The sequence below is a fragment of the Suricata suricatta genome, chromosome 8, assembly GCF_006229205.1.
Source record: "Suricata suricatta isolate VVHF042 chromosome 8, meerkat_22Aug2017_6uvM2_HiC, whole genome shotgun sequence".
NCBI lineage: Eukaryota > Metazoa > Chordata > Mammalia > Carnivora > Herpestidae > Suricata > Suricata suricatta.
Genome location: NC_043707.1, coordinates 48,259,229 through 48,259,973, shown reverse-complemented (window position 1 = coordinate 48,259,973; position 745 = coordinate 48,259,229).

The window sequence follows — 745 nt, the reverse complement described above, 5'->3', positions numbered from 1 at the left end:
GCCGGGCGGGCCGTGACTCAGCCGGCCGGGGGCTGGCGAGGGCAGCTCCGCAGACCACGATGCTGCCCCGCTGCGGCTTCCGCTTTCCGGGTTTTGCACGAAGGTGGCTCCGCCCTCGCCCGGGCCTGGCCCCCGGGGCCTCCGCCTGGCTCTGGGACGCAGGGGCTGCGGAGCCACACCACGCTCCGGTCACCCTTCGGGTCACTTCCTCAGAAAGGACTCGCCCGGACGTCGACCAGCGGGAGGTCGGTCCTGACGTCCTAAGAGCCACCGTTTATTCCTTTGTAACACTTCTCTTTGTCTTGCAGATTTCTTTGTGCTCCAGTATTTACTATCGGTCTGCCCTACAGGGCTGCGTGCGGGCTCCGTGAGGTCGGAGTCCGGGGCCTGGCAGGAGCCTGGCACAGGCGTTCTGAGTCTGGGCGGGGGGAACGCAGGTGTCTTCAATTTATACCGTCCCCGGACGAAGGGCGCGGTGGGCTCTTTGCCACCCGTGAATCTCAGCAGCTCTGAGATTTCAACTTTCCAGGTGCTCGAGACCAAGGGGACGAAGAGGGCCAAGGCTTGGGGCAGTTCCAGGGCACTTTCCCCAAATTAGCGGGGGAGGCCGCGGCGAGAACTGTCTTTAGGTTGAGCCGGAGCAGGCTGACACAGGTCCGGAGAAAGGAATGGCTGTGCGCTGAGTATTTAAGGATGCCTTTAATAAATACCTTCAAGCTCTTTTCCTCCTCCATAGCGCACAGGT